This window comes from Cryptomeria japonica, chromosome 4 (assembly GCF_030272615.1).
Source record: "Cryptomeria japonica chromosome 4, Sugi_1.0, whole genome shotgun sequence".
Lineage (NCBI taxonomy): Eukaryota > Viridiplantae > Streptophyta > Pinopsida > Cupressales > Cupressaceae > Cryptomeria > Cryptomeria japonica.
Window position 1 is genome coordinate 760,488,616 of NC_081408.1, and position 21,710 is coordinate 760,510,325.

Below are 21,710 nucleotides of genomic sequence, written 5' to 3' on the forward strand. Positions count from 1 at the left end.
AAAAAATTAATTAAAAAAAAAATATTAGAAAAAAAAATACAGAAAAATATGCTCATCAATCTTCAGTGTGTTACAAACCATTTCCCAAAATGGTTTGAGAAAATAATTTTAATTGTGTCAAAAAGTGTGGGTCGTACACATGCATGGTATGGTCCTGAAACAGGCATTTTTAAAACATAGTTTTCAGAACTCCATTTAAAAAGTTATTTTTTGTTATGTGGGTATTAAAATAAATTATATATTTGGAAAGTAAACTCAGAGGGCTATCTTTTATATTACTGACTTTTTCCATTATTCAATCTCTAAGTGTTTCAAAATTTAAGCTCAAATGAGACAAAATCTGAAAATCAGGGAAAACACTTCCACTTTTTGGCCAAAAAGTGGACTCATCTTCTTGCACTAACCCTTTTATTAGGATAGACAGGTTTTGAAGGGGCTTTGAAACCCTTTACAATTAGAGAGCTGGCATCAAAAAATGGATAGGGCTACTTGGCAGCGAACCATAGGTTTTTGAAAGGACTTGAAATTTTTTGGAGTTACGGGCATCTAGCTCCCAAAACCCAAAGGCTTCACTAGGCATAGGCAACCACAACCAGAAAGACGCCAAACAACTATCAATAGATAAACATTACAAAACATATTAGCACAAACAAAGATCTACGTTAACAAACAATAGACCTCAAGAGAAACAAAGAACAAAGGAATTTTTGAGTACCCTTAGCCAACAAGAAGGGTTTTCCTAGGCTCCCTCAACCTGTAACAGAATCTCTGGGCCATTAAAACTACAAAGCCCAATCCTAACCAAAAACAAACACCTACCAAACTGGGCCCTTGAAAACTGCTCGCATCTAGCTTGTCCTTGCAAGAAGCAAAAAACATAGCATTTTTCCAAGATCCCTCAACCAAGATAGTGGGTTTTACAGGGCTCCCACAACCTGAAGTTGGGCTTTTCCAGACTCCCTCAACCTTGACAGTGGGTTTTATGAGGCTCACACAACCAGACATAGGATTTTTCTAGGCCCCCTCAACCATTAAAACTAAAAGAAACAGATCCATAAAGATAAGCACTAGGTCAAAAACTAGATCCAGAGGAAAAGAGGGAAAAAATAGACACCCTCAGCCAAACATGTGGATTTTACTTAGCTCCCAACACCAGAAAAAACCTAGATCACAACAAAATAACTTCAAGAAACCATCTAGGCAACATGGTTTTGAAAAGACACTTAGAACCTTTCACAAGAAAAAAACAAGAGGGTTTTTATAGGCTCCCTCAACCCAAAAAATAAACTAGGAGGCTAGGATATGACAAGGATCCCAAACCCTTATGTGAAAAACAACATAAGAGAAGAAATAGGAAAACCCAAACAACATCAGTCTAAGAGATTCTTCACTCCTTCTCTTCACCTCAATAGAAGAGTTATCCACCTCAATAGAAAATGGAAGACAGAAGACCGAAAGCCTAGAAAGTCCGCTTGCAACTAGCAGAGCCCAAACCACTCCCCCACACCTAGTGACATTGTTATTTACTATTATTATTTTATAGAATGAAAATATATGTACATGTAAATTATCAATATGACTTGAAATTTATAAAAAGGAGGATTGCAGTGCCAGGTTAGAATTTGATTAGTGACTAGCTAGGAAAATGATTGACAATTAAAGTCATGGGACTTTGATTATCATTTAATATGGATTACTATTGGGTTTTAATTATAAGTTATGGTTGTGTTGTGCAGGGAAGAAAGACAAACAATGAGGATGAAGAATCTTATATACCAAATAATTACCTCTTAGATAAGTGAAAATTTTAACCATTTTGACTTAGAGTGAAATGAGGTTTTATTATTTGATATGGATGTATTTATGAGGTTTATTATTGTGGGTCTTTAAATTTTAGAGTTTTTGGGTCAATTTTTAATGTTTAAATTACAAAAAATAGACCCCCATTGGGGTCAATACCCTTGAGGTAGGGCCCTATTGGATATGCAATCAAAGCCCTAAGGCTTGTTTTAACACTCCAAAATTCCTCATTAAGATAAGTGATGAGATTGGAAGATAGAAGGGTTGAGGGTACCAACTCCATCCCCATACCTCATTTAAGAGGGAAGACTTTGGGGATGGGCTGTTGTAGTTTTTGTCCCCTATTAAATGAGGAAAACATCTCATGGAGGATTGGATGGGAATGTGACAAGTTTCACCTCCCCATCCAAGTATTCCAAGTTGAAACTCCATTATATTAGGTTTGAAGAGAGAGTAAGGTGTTACCCACTTCTTCATTCTATAGAAAACCTGAAGATTTGGAGAAACAAAGAGAGAATTGAGAAAAGGAAGGAGCCCTTGCATGTAGAGATAGAGAAAAATGATGTATAAATTTGGAAAGATAAGTACTCCCTACTCCATCTACCCTTTTTATTTATGTGTTGTAAGATTGAGAGAGGTTTACAAGGTCCATCTTTAATTTGATAGGAACAAATTCTAATATGGGATGTTGAGTGAGTGATATATTTAGATTTCTCTGAAACTTGTAGTGGTCATGTGAAAATTTGGATATTAAGTTATCTTTGATCATTTGGTGATATGAGAAAATACTTTATGAATTTGACATGGGACTAAAATTTTCTTGCTTAGGGGTATGGCTAGAGCCCATGAGGCTCCATGAGGTGATTAAGGCGGGGTTGGGAGAAAGCTTTTTTTAGTTATTTTACATTGGAATATATCTAATGATGATTATATGCTTGATTTGAAAATGGTAATTTGAGAAATTTATTAAGTAATAGAAGGGCTAGTCTTGTTTTTGGTGGTTATAATATTAACCTGTATGATTGTTTTGGCATGGAATTTTAAGGGATTTTTTAATGTATTTGGTCAAAGAGTGTCATTATCTAATAAAAGAGAAAGTTGTGTAAGATTTTACATTTTAGGCTATGAGAAATCTATTTAAGATTTATCCTGCATGCTGAGAGTATGCGCTTCATTGAAATTTTCATTTTGACAAATTTCTATTCAAGACCACTTGGTTATTTTGAAATGTAGACTTAAGAATATTTTTACAGTGTGTAGGGTGAAAGTTAAATTGTTCAAGTGAAGAGAAAGTTTATTCCGTTTGGCATGCCAATCTTATAGCTAATGGCTTATCTCTCAAGAAAGATATTTGGGGCTTTCCTGTTTTAACTCATAGTATAGCAGAAGAAAGAAGATTTATTTCATCTTATTGCTATAGACAAAGAAAATATATATATCCTTGTCCTATACATGCATTATTTAAATCATAGAACATGGAATATTAAAATACATAGGCCTATGAAGTCATGAAGAAATATTATTCATTTATGTTTCTATAAAGCATTAAAAAAAAGTGAATACAAATCTACATATGAAGTAATGTGCCTTCCAAATGTGTCAATGATATGTTAGATCATGTAGCCAATACCATGTTTAATCATGTACTTATGATTCTTGATTTGGATATTGTGACATGTGATGATGTAGCATGTATTAAAAAATTTCTCTTTAGTTGATGTAATTAAAAATGAAATTTGTGACCAACATGTTATTTATGATATTTATTTGGATTTATATGATGAATTTGGGTTATGTACCTTACAATGTATAAACCAACTTAAGAGTGCATAAATGTGTAAGTTAATGATTAAATACTAGACCTAAGCCTTGAAACCAAGAAATTGAAGAATAACATAGAATCATACCAATCCCTTGCAAAGAGGTACAATACAATCATTAGTTAGTGATTCCTTATTATTCTCCAACAATCCTTGAAGCTTCAATCATGTTTTCAATAATGGTGAATAGACTATATTCAAGACTTGATGTTACTAATTATCCTTCAAATCTGTAGAACTCTGTGGTCAATTTGGTAGCTCGCTTCATTATCATAGAGATTGTATGTCCAAACAAGGAAATATACTAACTTTTATATCATAAGTTTGATTTTTGATAAAAAGTTAACATAAACAAAAATTGAGATAAGATTTTGTAATTTAAAGGCCGACACTCAAAATATTTGGAATTTTGAAAGATTTTGGTAGAACACGTGTTGGGCACCCTAGTCCCACTAAAATGAGTTGTTAGAATTTAGAATTTAGAATCTAGTCCTAATTTTGGTTTTTGATGATTATTAAATGTAGAATAAGATAATTAAGTTTCAAAATAAAATATGACATATCTCCTTGAGCTGGTGTTATATTCAAGGCTAAAGTGCTTCTTAAATTTTCTATGAGATTGAAAACTAAATAAAGCACTAGAAAAGTGTGAAATTGGGCTCATAATTAAGGCATACAATTTACAACACCACAATTCTATTTTAAATAATAAAATTATGATCAAAATGAAACTCTAGAGGAACATAAAAGGGTGGATAGTATAGAAGAAAGGAATACCACACAATTAAACTCAAACCTTAAAAGGAAGGATAAAACATTGAAGTGGCAATAAATGGAAATACAAACCCCAAGAACATCTAAGAAAAGATAAAAACTTGTAATCATAGATCTAAAACCCCAAAAGAAATGAAAGTATAAACTTAAAACCACACTCAAATGGGTGTAAGGCATATAGGTTTACTATAATGTAAGCTATTAAATACCCTTTTACTAGGGATACCCTAGGATAATCAAATATACAACATATTAAAGAATAATAAACCTAGATAAAGTCAAGGTAAAGTAAATGTTATTTTAAGAAATTAATTGTATGAGGATAGGATACTTATCTATTGAATAATGATGAAGAATAATTGTTGATTTTTTACAAAATTGATTCATCAATGTCTAGAAATACATTCCTTTGATTTATTTATTGCCTCAAAATTGGAGTGTACTCGATTATCTATAGGTTGAATGTGAAATCATCAGAATTGATTTTATGCTCAATAGAAATTTTATGGTTTGAAAATCTATCATGTAACCCATGTGATTTATTTGGAAAACTATGTACTTTTGAAACTTGATTTATACTTGTAATGGTATGAAAATAGGGTATTCACTAGTCTAGCTATACAATTAAGGAATAATCATATTCCTACTACCCATTTACATTAAAGGGAAGTTAAATCAATAGATTCACTCCCAAGGGATGAAAGTTGATTGAATTCTAGTTATATATATTTTTTTGAGTTGAAAATGAGCTATGGAAATATGTAATTTGAATGATAGTTCTAGGGTTATATGCCTAAATGAAAAAAAATATGGAATACAAAAGCTTTAAGAGGAACCTATGTCTGGAATCTGACCTTGAAAGTGTTGGACAAGGATACTCTATGTGACCCTATCCTCAGAATGTCCGATGCAAGCAATTGATATTTTTTTAGGATTAGAATAAAGTTGAGATTGATCTACTAAAGATTTCTTGGAAATTAGTTAGACATGGGTGTGTAGGGTGACCTTCTCCTCCACTTTTTTCTCCTACATAGGTTGTGTCTAATTTTCTCTATCTATTTTGTTGTGAACTCAATGGTCAAAGCTAAATTTTCTAGGTATGTGTTATTTTCTCTCTATGACTAACTCTATAGGCCATGAAAAGGTACTCGTATAGGAAGTCCTATTTCTATTATTTGGTGTCACACTCCAAATTGATAAATCACATGTTTAACTTCAGTATTTTCTTTCTTTAAAGTTTGGATATATGTTCTCAAGACCAACAATACATATATTCTAGGAACTGAGCCAAATTTGTTGCGTATTTTATGTTTCTTGGTCTAATTAAGTGAGAGAATTTCTATTTTGCAATACCCAATTTTCCAAGTAAGTATATCATTATGTATTATTAAGGGACGAGTATTCTTAGCCTTATAGTGTGAAAAGTGCAAAGAAAACTAACCCTATGATTGTTTCATCGTCATTAGCAGCTAAATTGAGATCATTGAGCACAAAAAAGTGACAAATCTCTAAAATATTTTAAGCAATTAGTTGGTGGAACCAACCAATAGTATGGATCAAAAGATAGTTCAAAATAAAAAATTTAAAACATTGAAAATGTAAACAAATAAAAAAAAATCAACTAACAATTGATACACAACATGGTTACCTCATGCCAAGGTGTGCAAAATACTAAAAATATAGAATAGGATCATATGTAGCTTAGGGAAGGAAACATCCTACTTAAGACAAGTGATGGATGTTTGGGTGATTCCATAATGAAAACTTTTGTTACAATTATATGTTATCAACGTTGATGTACATTTTGAAGGTATTTTATTAAAGGTACATCTTTTAACTGTGATTTTTAAAGTTCGTTTAGCAGTATAAACACTTGCTTGGTGAAACTGCCACCAAGGTTAAAATATCCATTGGGTAGCTATTCTCATAGACTTGGTACTTTTGTTGGGCTAGTGTGCTCGTGGATTTGAATAGAAATAGTGTTCAACACCTTAAAAAGTCTCCATTACTGATCGAAAATAAATAAATAAATAAATAAATTTGGTGTTTGTATTTTTGTTTATTTATGGAATTAATTAGAAATGCATGAAACTTATTTACCATGGAAGGTATCCTATTCTCGAAATCAGAAAAAAGCCATAAACCAATAATTATTATAATGTAGGATGTAATCACATACCAACAATTCATAAAAATGCATGAAATACAATGGATATAAGTACATTGTATGAATGAAAGACATGGAGAGATGATGATGATAAAATAGAGGAAGACCTAAAATATTGTGAAGTGTAGTTTATTACACATGGCTCTCACAAATAGGTTTTCACAATGACACTTGTTCAAGAAGATAATAGAGGTTATTTTCCTCAAAGCATGTTTCTTATCTTCACTATTTTTATTATTTATTATTTTTTAAAGTTTTTCATGGATGTTTAACATGATGCCTATTTACTATCTTTTCATCATGGTTATTTCCCTGAGGTAGCATATAAATTATTTTAAATTAAGAGAAATTTTTTCTTTACTATTATTCCTAAATCTCTCTTCATCTTTATTGTTCATTTAATAAACTATTCACCAAAAATTTATTACTCAATCATAGAATCCTTACAAGATTCTTTAGAAACCTCAATATTTCATTAAAAAAATTAAAATAAAAGGTGAACTAGGAGGAATTAATTATTTTTCCCACATCTTTATTATTTTTAAATATTATATCTCTTCCAATTAAAAGTTGATCTAGATCACCTTTAATTTCAAAAACCATCAATTATTTCTTAAATCAAATGGTAAACCAACTTTCATTTTGAAATTTAAGGAGTTCTTATTTTTATTTTATTTTCAAATAGGAAATCCTTTTCCATCATCATTTTTTAATCAAATTTTAAAAAGACTTGAAACGCTAGGAGATTCCTACATAAAACACACATGTTCAAGATCTCTACTATATTTATTTGGAATACTTTTATAATAAAGAGATTAAGACCATACAAAATATCTAGAATATAAAGTAACACTCTTGAGAATAAATAAGAAAAATATAGTTTCAGATTGATTTTAACATAAATATATTGAACATGGCTATGGTCAACATCCTTCGTTGGGAATCCATAAATCTTAAAAACATAATTTGAGTCTAGAATTCTAGGTGAGGAATGTACATAATTTTATTTTATGAGTTAAGACCTGATATGTTTATAAATGAGATCTTAGGCCTATCAATGCAAATTAAAGATCCTATTTTCCTTTCATAACATTAGAACATGAATAGGCTTAGCTATGACCCTAAAAGGATAGATAAGCACTAAGGTCATATTCTCTTGTTGCAAAAGAAAACAAATTTTGAAGTGTGTGTATGTTATCTAGGTTTTATGATAGAAATTGTTAAATTATATAATTTGCAACACTACAAAACACATACAGTAATTATTCATGAAAATTAAAAAATAAAGAAACATGGAACTCCTCCTAAAATGCCAACTCCATCACATACATTTGTGAATATTTCTATGAAATATCCTTTTAAAAAAAGATCATATTTCAAATTATCCTAATGTGTTGCGGCTTTGTCTTTTCCTTTAGAGAATATTTCCTCTAAATAGAGTTTATGATATAGAAATCTTTAAATTTTAAACTACATCCATGAAATGTAAAAATATTTTTCATGAATTATCAATGTTTTTGATAAGGGTAAACGGGTTTTAAAAGGACCCAAAACCTAAAGTTTTACAATAGCTGGCCAATAGCCAATCTGGCAAGAAACAAAGAAAAATAAGGGATCAACCCCGAATAGAAACAGAGACAAAAAATGCAGATAGACAAGCTAAAGAAAAAAATATCTCAGTTGAGCAATAGCACCAGATCCTTGTTCTTTTGGATGGAAGTCCTATTGATTTCTTCAAGTTCCTCCATGTTGAATCTGGAGGTACCCTTGTTATTGCTTCTTCTCCTAGTTCTCAAACTGGGTCTAGTGGTTTTGTTGTCTCCAACAGCCACATCATCTCCTCCAATGTCTTTCACTGGGTCACTGTGGAAGGATCTGTAATCAGTAACCATCTCATTAATATTTTCAAGCTCCTCAATAATGTTGCTCATGGCTTCTTTACTAATGTCGACTAGATTCTTGATATTTATCTTAATCTTAGCCATGGATTGTTCCACCTTATCAATCTGTTGTTCATGGTTACATTTCATGACCTCAACATTCTAAGAGAGTTTTTGAGTCATGATCATGAGTTTTTTTGGCTTGTTGGGTTCAGGGGAAGCAGTGAAAATGTCAATTATTTCCTTAACCCACGTCTTGAGGGTGTCGATTTCGCACTCAACCCATTCCCAGTAGCGCTTCTAGCTTCTGGTGGCTTCCATGACAAGATTTATCAAACTACCATCTTTCCCCTGATTATCTTCCTGGACATTGATAGGGATGTCTAGTTTAATCCCTTGGTCCATAATATTCGGGTTGTGATCCTTCGCTGGCAACTTTTTCTTTTTGATGAGGGGTTCGGCCTTGAAGATCAGCTTGTTGTTGGTTTTGTATTTACTAGCTGCCCATTTGGAGGGGTTCTTGTTTTCGAGCATCTTAGGAGTGACCATCTTATCCTTTTCATTCATGGGTTCATATTCAGGGTCATCAATAGGAACCCCACTATCATCCAGGTCCATCTCTGAGTTAGAGAGGTCTTGGACCTCCATCTGTAGACAAATCTTGGCAAGCGAGGGCACAATTTCAGGGGATTTGGCATGTTCCATGATGAGGATGATAAGTCCCTCATGAAGAATAGGGTTGCTAGGGTTTTCCAGGTGCTTTTCTAAGCTATTATCAAGACAGGAGGCTAGATAGTAGGGAACAGAGCTAATTTTACCATGGAGGAAATGATTTAAATAGTGAAATGGGAGGAGAAGAGACTAGCATACCTACCCTCAAGGGTGATATATCTCATTGTAAACTCAACCATATCTGCCCATGAGGTCATGAGGTCTTTTCTATTGTAGCCACCATCTGCCATCTTGGTGACTCTAGAGCACTCCATTATTTTGTCAAAGAAACTCGATGGGTCCTCCTCCCCCATTTTTCTGTCTCTATAAAACCTTCTTCCAGTTGTAGCCAAGCCAGTGACCGTCACCACCAGAGTTTCATTAATCTGATAATCAGCACCATAATCCCTAAGACTCCCTTTTTCCATCCCTTAACAAAGGCCTCCATAATCAGAGTAGAGAGGCCATGAAGCCTGGCCAGGTAGGGGACGAGACCACCATCGACAACTTATTGCTAGACATCTTTATTGTTTTTCCACTCATCACAAGTAGAGGGCTCTTGTCTATTCTTAGCCCTTCCAATTATGCTTCTAGACATGAGATAATAGGAGGTCACAATCACCAACCAATCACAGAAAATGAGCCACGCCCAAAGGATATCAAAATAGTAGCCGAAAAGCCACATAATGCAACGAGAAAACCAATCGCCGAGGAGGTTTCTACAATTTTGATTAGGGAAAACCAGAAAGAGAATTTCCCTATCAACTCAGTCATGTCATGATGAGAGATCATTGTTTAATGCAATAATCGTTACATTCTAGATCGCATAGATTTTGGGGGAAAGCATCCCTGCTACTCCACTAGTTGGTTGCCACATATCCCACCGCCAGATTGGCTAGCAGATCCGCCGCCTTATTACCTTCCCGGTATATGTGCGAGATTTTGAAATCTACCAAGTCATTAATTATATTTTGGCAATCCTTGATCAGGCTAGCAATCGTCCAGCTAGGATCCCTGCGACCACTCAAGCAGTTGACAGTGTTTAGTGAGTCTGACTCCATCCAAACTTTACTAAACCCCTCTCTTTTAGCCATGTGTATCCCGACGTGGGTAGAACTGGCTTCTGCATAATGGTTAGTCTGTGTGCCTAAGGGGAAACTAATAGACCAGAGTGATTCCTAGCCACTCCCCCGCACCCGACTGGCCCAGAATTATCAATGTTTTTTATTAAGGCAAGGTGGGTTTTTGACAAGGCAAAAACTGAGGTACACAACAAGGAGCATACCAAAGGAGTAACCAATAATAGGTAGACATAATCCAAAAAAAAATTACAACCAACAAACAAGACAACTATCTTGTAATGAAACTAAATAAATAGCAACAACTAGAAAGATCAATTTAAATCAGGGTTGGGTTCTAACTTTACCCCTAGAGGAGTGACATGAGAGGGTGTCCTTCAAGGAATAATTTTTTTTATTATGATGAACAACTATCCAAGAAGAAACATCAACATGAGTAGACAACTTGGGAGTAGGGGAGGAGCCTCCATAAGAATAAACATAAGAAGATTGACCCAAATGAGAGCCTTGTTTAGAGGGAGAAACTTCTCGTAACGTAAACTAAGAATTTTGTACAATCAAAGGGAGAGGAGAACTTCCCAATTCACTAGGAACTATGACAATAGCAGAAGAAACAACATCCAAGAAAACCAGACTAGTTGAAGTTGTAGTGTAAGGAGGCATCAAGTAAGGTGATTATATATTGCTTGACTTGGGGATTTTGTACACCTATTTTCTACTAAGTTCCTGAGATTTTGTGATTCAAATAGAATCTTTAAACTTAGAGTCTAATATTGATGTCTTTCTCTTGAAAATGATTAATGTGTGGGAATTTTATTCAAATGAGTCATTTCACAGCAATTTTGGAACATTTAGATCACTTGCTTGAGAAACAAGCTTTGATAATAAGTTGATGAAAAATTCAATGTGTGCTCATATTTGACAATTTACATTAAAAACTTGCTTTGTTCATAAATAAAATCATTACTATAGAATGAAAAATAAAAATTCATTCAAACCTACATAAAAAAAAGAAGATAAAAATTACCATTATTTTATTAATCTTTTTAAATGTAAATGACATTACATAAAATAAATATCTTGTTTCTAGTCTATATAATTGTTTTCTATTAAATTATACAACTAACATATATAAATTATATACATTATACATAACTTGCACTGTAAGTATTTAATTTTATTTGTATTATAAATTTTTAATATCAATTTATATATTATGACTTGTACTCTAAATTTCTAACTGAACTCTCTAGAAACTTCTTTCTAAATTATAATGTACAATCATTAATACATATATTTAAAAAACATAAAGGATACGATTATATTATTTTTTAATTATACTCTTATCTAAGATCACTGATAATATATTGATAAGTGAAACTTAAACGAAAAGATTATATTTCTAACCATAAAATGAACCCAATACAACCAAATAGAAAGTGCAGCAGCAACGCAACAATGCATTTGTGTAAGGATTGAAATACTTTTCCATAAGCGAACAAATTCAATGGGTATAAATGGTCAAGTCAATGGTTGTATTTAATATTAAATGACAAATCAGGCCAAATGTCGATTAATGTTTGCCCATTTGAACATTCTATTCAATTAAATTATCTATTATAATGATAAATAAATTTTAAAAAAGGGCTTATCTTGCTGTACATTGCACAAATCTAGAAAAAAAACAGAAGAATATCAAAGTGATGAATGTTGAAAGTGACAAAAATGTTCTACCCAATTCTCAAGGAAATAATAGTATAATAATATTGAATTGCTCATAATAAGTTAGTTTGAAAGTTTTAATTATCTTTTAAACAAATTAAATAAATAATTAAAATGATTTCAAATTGTAGTTCTCTTCATGAAGAGAATACCTACTTTCATTTTGGTACACATCTAATATTAATTGATTATTTTTCTATGATTAATTAATAACATTAACAAATCTGATCAAATATTATAGAAGAAAGTTGAGACACCTTCTAATCATTATTCATATTTTGTTATTTGAATTACGTGAAAGAAAAAAAATTATTACTAAGAATTAAATGATTTCAAATCTTTAGGAAAAAAAAAATCCTTTCCTTAGAACCTTTTAATGTTGTTGCCCAATGAAAAAATAAATAATCTATAATTAACAATTTGGATTAAAAAGTAAAGGACATCTTTTATATAGTCTTTCTAGTATTAAAAAATTGTGGTCAATTATACAAAATTGCATACCCCGATAAAATAGATGTAAGGAATGCAATGACAAACACAAAAAAATAGAGCCACTCTTGTTGATGGTAATTGCAAGAACTTTTCATGATTATGCAAATCAAATAAATAATAATGGCAACACTCACCATCCTTTAATGGTTTTCAATAGTTCTAAAACTAATTAATGGTATGTCACAAAACATGGGTCTTTTTATTCTAATTGTAAATAAATACAAATATGAATAAGATAAAAGATATGTACACATATATTCATGTCTATGGAAATTTCATTTTATTAATGATTAATTATTTTATTTTGTAAATGAAACACTTGCCTCTTGTGGAATAATTATAAATGAAAATAAACAATTCATATGGAAGATTAAATATATTTTATAAGCAATAAATTATACATATAAATATACATATACATATACACATACATATACATATACATATACATATACACACACACACATGTATATGTGTGTGTGTATACACACACACAGACATACATATATATACATATACATGTGTGTGTGTGTGTATACAACTATGAGAATCTCTTAGACCTACAATATAATCCCCATCCTATTGCTACCTATAGGTGAAAAGAATGCTGAGAAATCAACATAAAAGTTACATTAAAAGGTTGATACAAGACAAAAAAAAAAGGGTTGAAATTCAATTTTTCAATTCAGAAAAAGTTTTTTATTGATAAAATAGGCTTTGAAGGGGCCCCGAAACCCTTACAATAAGAGAACTACCATCGATTAATGGACTAGACTACCCAACAGTAAACAATAGATTTTAGAAAGGACCTCAAACCTTCTGGACTTATGAGCGTCTAGAACCCAAAACCCAAAGACTACACAAAGCATAAACAACAATACAGAGTAGCCACAATTAGTCAAACACTAGCCAAACTTCAAGAGTGAAACATTACAAAATAGGTTGGCCCAAGCAGAGGGTCTAAATCAACAAACATTAGACCTCCAAAAACCAAGAACGGGGGTTTTTCAAGCACCCTTAGCCAAGAAGAAAATTTTTCCTAGGCTCCCATAACTTGTAATAGAAACTTTGGGCCATAAAAAGCCATGAAGCCTAAACCTAACCAAAACCAAACACTGACCAAATTGGGCCCTTGAAAACTTCTAGCATCTAGCCAGTCTAGCTAGTCTCTAAAAGAAACAAAAAACATAGGGTTTTTCTAGTCTCCCTCAACCTTGAGAGTGGGTTTTGCAAGGCTCCCACAACCTATTAAGGCCTAGACAACAACATCTCTTCCTGAAAGAACAATTTGAGACATAGTGACATGGGGTTTTAATAAGGCTCCCTTAACCTTAAACTTGAGGAAGAATAATTTTGAGAAAATAATACCCTCCATCCTCTCCACCTTAATAGGAGAATAAGGAAGGAAATCAACATGAAGACTAGTCTTTTCTCCCAAATAGTCAAGAGATAACACATCAACAACTTCCTAATAGCATTTCCCAATCTCAACCATAGCATCCACCTTCACCTCAATAGAAGATAGGTCTTGTCCAAAACCATCTATCTTCACCTCAAAATAAGATAGGTCCACCTCTTAAGAAAATCAATAGAAAACTAGAGATACTAAGGAAAAAACTAAAGAAAAAAGGAGAAGACAATGCAAGGGCCAATAAAACCTAGGGGACCACAATGAAGGGCTTCAAAAAAGAAAGACAAGGAGGATAACCCATATCAAAGAAAAGGTTACCATCCCCCATGAAACACATCAGGCCCAAAATTCTAAAAAAAAGAGACCTCCTTCCAAAAAATAGGGCCACACAACCAAGTTGACAACATCTCCCAAAATGACAACAAAAGTAGCAAAAGAAACCCCAAACTTAGCCCATACACTCTACCAACAAACTATACCAGTCGTATGGAAGAAAAACAGGTTGGCTAAGGGTGTCTTTGCAAAAGGAGAACCTCCAAAAAAAGACCCAGTTGAGGAAAGAACAATTTCCCTAAGCATTGAAGGGAGATAGGCAAGAGAGCCCTCATCAGTGATAGAAAAAATAGAGAAAAGAAAGGGAAATGGGAAGACCTGAGCACATCCCCCACAACCGTCAACCCCATCTAAAACTTTGATAACCCCTTCACCAACAACATCCTCCTGAGTCCTAGCCCAAGGCGCCCCTATCCAAATATTCCAATGGCAGAGTGGCCAAACCACAGAGTAGAGCCCAACATCCAAGAAAAACCCAAGGGAAATCATCCAACCATCATCGCCATAATCTACTTCATCATCTCTACCATCAGAATCTCCTGAAACCCTCGCTTTCACCTCACGTCCCATTCTCCTCGTTTCAAAAATATTGAGTTAGAAAAATAGTTAACAAATATCATGAAAAAATGATAATCAACAATAATGCACTCTAATATATTGGATTGTTTTGGAGATATAGGTATTTCAAATTGGAAAATCTAATGCCAAATGAACACGATGTTGCTAGAAAAGAGATACTGAAAGAGTGATTTTGTCAAACTTGTCTCTTCTACAATGTGCTCAAAATTAGGGCATGGTTGGTTTTAGGAACTATATAATATGTTTTTATATATAAGTATTATACATAAAGTCAAGTGCATTTTTTAAGGATGATATTTTTCTAAATTATATTTTAGCAACTACTAAAAAGAGGTATTTTTTTTTCTTTATTTTCTAATTCAAAAAAATTGCACGAGCACGCTATTTAATTGTTTTATTTTTAGGGAGAGAATATTGAGGATGTCAAAAAAAAGGAATTTATATGTTTGAAACAACATCATTACTTCCTCCTCCTAAATCTCATTCATTTCTTCAAAACTAAAAAAAATAAGAAATGAGAATTCATTTTAAAACCATAAAACAAAATATTAAGTTTGTCACTTATTGCTACTCACAAAACAGTAAAATATTACCCTCTACAATAGGACTTATGGTGGCCTCACTAAATTATTTTGCTCAATTTATGTTAGGATCATAGTTGAATTGTGAAAATATTATACTATCAAAATAAAAATGTGTTAAGATATTTGTAATAAAATAAAAGGATGAAGACTTGTTTCTAATCCAAATCTGTAGAGAAAATAAATAAATTAATTAATTAAATGGAAGTGCCTTGATGGATATGAATGCAAAATGTAGAAGCATTGACAAAGCATATGAACTCATCCAATATAAGCAAAATACATTAGAGTTTATAAATCACATCCACCTTCTACAAGTTTTAGATCAAAAACCTACAAACAAAATGTTTATCACAACTTTGACACCCTACACAAATCAATAAAAAATGAATGCATTTATTTTTTATTTTTTTTAAGATGGTGAGTTATGAGTTTATGGTGACTCTTGTAGTATTTCCTTATTTTTTAATGCCAATTGCTACATCACTATCATCCTCTAACTCATTTATAATGCCAACCACTACAAAATTCTTATTATAACTACAAGTTGATTGGACCATGTATTACAAATTAAATCCATACTCAAATAGACTAAAAATAAAATTGATTATAACTTCTAATAATACTACACATGAAGTTTATTACGCATGAAAGAATCTAAAGAAACAACAAGACATATTGTCAATTCTTATTTTTATGCATTTAAGTGTTGCAAGCACATCAAATGAAGTAATTTTACTTTTAATTGACGAACGTTCTTACATCCATATGTTAGGGTAATATGCCTCTCAACATAATTAATTGCAAATTATTTTTCTTGTCTAAGTAAAGAATTTTTATAGTTTATTTTCTATTGTAAAAAATTGTCTTTTGATGATAAAAATATAAAAATTAATTGATAAAATATTGATTAGTTTATAATTGTATAGTTGTATTATGGAGTCTCGTGTTTTAACCATTTAAATATAAATTTTATGTTTTATTTTTAAATTTACAATTATATACATATGTCAAATATTTAATATTTATTAATAAATATATAATTTAACATTTAATAAAGAATTAAAACCAAAACAAATGAAGGATATAATAAAAATAAATTTTAAGAAAAGTATGATTAATAGATGTTTCTATATTAAATAGTAAGGTCTACTTTATAATACATTTTTTCTTTCCATTCTAAGCATGCTAATTAATTTAAACTCACTTATACATGTACTCTTTCAATGTAGATTTCATCATCTTAAATGCTACTCAAAGTCCTATCAATAAGATGTCAAATCTAGGTTCAGAAGATCAATGACTACCTCCTATATGAGATCCTAAGTCATAGATGGGTTCATATTCCTTATATAGTTTGACACCTCTTAGTGTGTTATTTATCAAGAGCCGCATCATATGATATTATATTGTTCACTTTTACAAAAATTGTAAGGGGTCACATCAAATTTTCATGCAAATTGTGATGAAGTTTCAAACATGACATCATATCCATCAAAGTCCTTTTGATAAGATAACAAAGTGATGGTCACAAAAGAGCTAACTATCTATTTATTGTTGGGAAAATGGGTGTTGTACACCTTGCATAATAATGATTATAATTATAATATTTATTTATTACGTGAGTTTCCCATGGACGTGTAATGTAATATTTATTTATTTGATGTTGCACATGGACATGTAACTTGTATAGATTCCTTGGGAATATTCTTGGGACCACTTGATGACCTGTATTGTAACATTGAGATATTATATTATAGTTATTTAATATTAAGGAATGTAATATAATAAAGTACCCAATATTAGATGTGGGGTCAATTGAGTGGTTATCCCATGGTATTTGCACATGGTTTTCATGTAATACCACTTGGTGGTTTTATGGGAACTTATGTCTATAAAAGAAACCACAAGGGTAGTTGTTTGGGTTAGCCAGTAGAGCCAGTTAGCCAAGCTCAACATTTTTGGAGGTTGGAAGCATGGCATGGGATGTGTGGTTACATTCTTGTTCACAGTGAGTGTTTGTTAATGATTGTGGTTTTAGAAGCTTTCACGCTTGTATTGTAATGTGACATTGTTGAATAATACATGGTGATGAATTATTTTGGAGGATGGGTTTTTCCCTCATAAGGGTTTTCCCAAGGTATATCTTGTGTCATCTTTGATGGGTATGTTGTTTATTTTTTGCATGTGGATTCTATGTGTTTATTTGAATAAGATCTAAATATGGTTATGTAGAAATTGTCATAAAGTTCGCTGCAAGTTTCCTTATAGTTATAAGATCTTAAGCCTTATCTTACTCCTCATTTTTAATATATTTTCACATCCCTTAGTATTTCTTTTACCAAGAGCCACATTAGATAAGATCTTGTTTACTTTTATATAATGAATCTTTATAATTTAACAAAAAAGCTAAAAAAAATAGACAAAATCTTATGTGGAAATTAATTTATATCATGACATGCATCTTCATCTTATGACTTCAAATAGAAGAAAACCTAGAGAGGAAAGAAAGTTACATGCAAACAATAAAGGTTATAGCTACACAAAAATTACTCCATATTAATGATGTCAAGAAGTTTGTGGTCTTCACATCAAGCTTGGTGCAAGGAAGGGAATGATTTCATCCATATAGTCTACTTGTTCTTGAAAACAAGGTCTCACATTCTCTATGAATAATAAAAGTTCTACAAGACATTGTCACCAAGATGACTGGATCCTTCACATCATATTCATTGTGGCCCACCCAAACTCATATTGCCACTATATCACACAATACGTGTATAGGTAATCACCTTTATAGAGAGTTGATTTAAAAATTTGTAATGAACTTTACTCACAAATACAATATTAAGTTTGACCTATAGCTTGCACAAGAGGGATAAGAAGGCAATGAAGGTTTGCACAAGGAAATATGTACCTTAGAAGTCCTGAGCATATTTCAAAACAACAATATCAATTTGCAAATAGTTTTCAAAGAGGAAATATTGACCTTCTATTATCCATGCAAAACCAATAGCAAGAAAAATATGTTGTAAATAACAAATAAAACATTCCTTGCATCATGTTTTAGGTAAATAGTGTGGTAAAAAAATAAAATTCCACACCATTAGCAATCAAAATACCATGTAACCTGGCAAATCACAGCTTGCTAAATGCTAGTGGATTCTCCTGGAATCACAATATAGAGAAAGTATAGTAAAGAACAACTCAATCAAAAACCCCCATTAAGAGTAGCATGTATAGTAAAAGGAACAACTTTTAACATATTGGTTAAGGAATAGAATATCAACCCTTTTATCATAAAAAAATATTTCAACAGCGAATTCACTCTTATCACTGGCATTTATCATCGGTCTTGACACGACAACACACACTTTGTAGCAAGATTTCAAATCAATGAATATTTTACCTAAACCACATTCAAGGAATAAAAAAATTGCCTTCAAATAGTATTTAGCCTCCATAAAATAGAATATAATCCTACAATAGAGGTCACAAAAAATGAAATATTTCAAATAACATCAAACCAAGATTGTTAAAAAAGCAGTAATATTGTGTAAGAACTAAGATCTTTTGGCAAAATAGTGACATATGTTGGGCCACAAGAATAAAGCAACTATAGGCCCTACAAATAATAAAAGGAAAATATTAAACAAGAGAAGATATAAACAAGGAAAGTCTCTCAAAAAAATGGAACTCTAGCAAATTTAGGAAAATATATGCATATAAATAGTACAAACATAATTATCTTAAAAATATAATTTAAGTCTAGAACTCTAAATCTAGGCTATTTTTTTATAGGATTTCAATAATTGAGTTAAACCCACACACTAATTCTTTAGGAAAATAGTAGAATTTCAAACATAACATGGACCTATTCCAAAATCTCCAACTTTACTATATCCATTTGTGAATATTTTTTATGAAATATCTATAAACATAAGATCATATTCTATATTCTCCTAATCTATTCTATTTTTGGCTTATCCTTGAGAAAATATTTCCTCCAAAGAGAGTTGACAATATAAATATCTATAAATTAAGCTACATCCATGAAATTTAAAAAATGTTTATCATCAAGTCATCAATATTAAGATTAATAACTACATATCCTTTAAATAATCTTGTAGGAATGTTATAGATCATGGATATTTACAATAAAAACTTCTCTATGTGATTAGATATTTGGAATAAGATAACCAAATCTGAAATAAAAAAGTGATTAGAACATTTGGTGATAATATAGAATCAAAATAGAAAATGAGATACTAAATTTACATTTAGAAATTCTTTTGGAGAAAAACTCCATTAAAGAAAGGGGGCAAGTATATTGTTAATTTCTAGAAGAGATAATGCTACATCAATACAGTTCACTACACTTCTTTAACAAAACCTAGAATCACCTTGAAACCTAAATTTAACTCATGATGAACCTACCATGTCATGGCTCCAATTTATGGCAAAATAAGAGAGATAAAAAGAATGTTATTTCCCAAAACAAGAGGTAAGAAACCAATTACAAAAACCCAAAAACAAGAGGCAAGAAACCATTTGTGTAAACCCAAAAACAAGAGGTAAGAAACCAATTGTGAAAACCCATGCCTAGGAAAGTGGACATCCATGAGACATAATATAATAATAATTTCCTTCAAATAGCTCCAACATGGGTGGCTAAACCATAGCCACTCAAATATTTATCTCACTAGATGCTTTGTGTCTCCACCATAGAAAGAGGCTAAGTATATTATTACTATTTAGAAGAGAGAATGTTATATAGTTCACTATAATTCTCCAACTAAACCTAAGGATTTTGACTCTTCTTTGTCTGTAGGTTTTGATTGGTCTCAAACTATTTCTATAGAGAAAGCCCCCTTCACCTCCCCATTAGGCTCTACTTCCCTGCTCTATGGTATTTCTACTCTTAAACTTGATTCCCCTTCTTTGGTAAATAAAGTAAATATGCTACCTAAGGTTGTTGACAGATAGGATGCAGCCATTTTTTAACTCCTCTCCTAGATGAGTGTGCCCAAGAAGAAGATCAATAGGTTATAAGCGTCAATGGAGGTGAAGGCTCATGGTGATAGCTAGGCTTTTGAAAAAAATGATTAGAGGGTTTGGAAAGTTGTTAATGACATGGCTGAAAAATTGAAAAATTGGGAGACCATGGAGGAGAAGATTAAGGAACTCAATCCAAGGATCAGTTAGAGGGACGAGAGGAAGACATGGCTTAGCTAAAGTAAAATCATGGGACTCTAAAAACAAAAGTTGAGGAGATGACTACTTTAAGAAAGGAAATGGTGATGAATAATTCTAACTCTCTCAATGCAATCTGGGAGGAGATTGAATGAAGGGAGGTAAAGAGAAAGTGACATTTGGAGTCTCCTTCTACAACGTCAAATCCCCTCACCTCTTATATCAAGACTACTCTACATTTTGTAGATTTATATTATGAGAATTATTCAAACAAAAAATTGTATTTGCCTAATAAAGTTAAAGTTTTATACCATTAATGGTAAGATAATAATTCCCCCCCTCAATAGGTCATTCCTTCATGTCTATGGTAGGTGGTTGGTTGTTTGGTTTAGTTTTTGTCTCTTTGTGTAGTGGTTTTGTTCTAGTCATCAATTGGCCTTTTGCATTTTTTGGTTCTTAGCTATAGTTTTTTGGTTGGATGTGCATTCCTCATGCACCCTAGGTAGTTTCTCTTATATGGTTATGTAAAATTTTTAGGCATATCTCATTTTAATTAATCAAAAATATCACTTGAATCAATTTAAAAGTGAATTATAGCCTTATCAATTCCAATATTTGACTCCAACTACATACAAGACAATCATCATGACTACTAATTTTGACAAAATATATTTTTTCATGTGTTTATATTACATCAACACATTATAAATGTATAGTATCAGAGTTTATTATAAACAAACACCATAATTTGAAATGTATTCAAGAACTAATAATGCATCTAACAATGTGTATATAGCACAAAAAAAGTCACAATTTCATGATTTGTTTATTTTTTTAGAATAAACCATTTTAAATAAGATGTTCTCAAAAACTTAAAAGATAGATGTATTGAAAAGAAATTATAAAGTTTTCTATTTTATTGTTAATATTTCAAATCACTACTAAATATCATTTGATTTCAATATTCACATAATAAATAGTAATTTTATAGCTCAATAACAATAAAAATTAATAAATAGTTATTTCGTTTTATTAAGAAATTTATTTCAAATTTTATTAAATAAAATAATATTTAATAGGGGAGAGGGACCAGTAGTCATGTGGGCTAACTTCATAAACATGTATTTACCACATTGAATATCATAAGACTTCCGTATTTTGTTTATAA